We start from the raw sequence: 592 nt of genomic DNA, 5'->3' as shown, positions 1-592 counted from the left end.
TACATACATATTTCTGTTATGTATGTATGTGTGGTGTGGAACTTAGTAGACTTTCAAATTCTGAATGTAAAATCAATTGACAGTTTCAATATCAGAAATGAGACTAACGAACTAATGATTGGAGTGGTGACCGACGTGTACCGTGGAGAGGTATACTAAATTTCCTTTCCAACACACACACAAGCACACTCATATTTTTGAGACAATTCTGGAGTTACACTCTTTCCAATTTGGTCATTTCTTGACTCGAGCTTTTTTTCTATTGCAACAATTTTGACGAGGTTTAAAGAATTAGATTTGTTCCAGAAATAGGGAAATATACTGCATGGCAGTTGAGTCTAAGTATTACTTTCCAGCTTTCGAACACGCATTTTCTATTGTAACTATTTTTTTGACCTGATCAATTTTCTATTATAATAATTCAAAATGTAGTGAAACTCCAGTGATTTTCCAATAAAATTAAGTGTATTTAATTTGGTCAAGTATTGCATTAGAGAGAGAACATAGCAATGGTCGTGAAAAAAAGAATATCGTGACATTATAATCAACGTTCACCGAAGATAGTGAACGAATAACTAATATATATATATAT

This window comes from Octopus bimaculoides, chromosome 9, assembly GCF_001194135.2.
Source record: "Octopus bimaculoides isolate UCB-OBI-ISO-001 chromosome 9, ASM119413v2, whole genome shotgun sequence".
NCBI classification, from domain to species: domain Eukaryota; kingdom Metazoa; phylum Mollusca; class Cephalopoda; order Octopoda; family Octopodidae; genus Octopus; species Octopus bimaculoides.
This window is presented reverse-complemented; position numbering follows the sequence as displayed.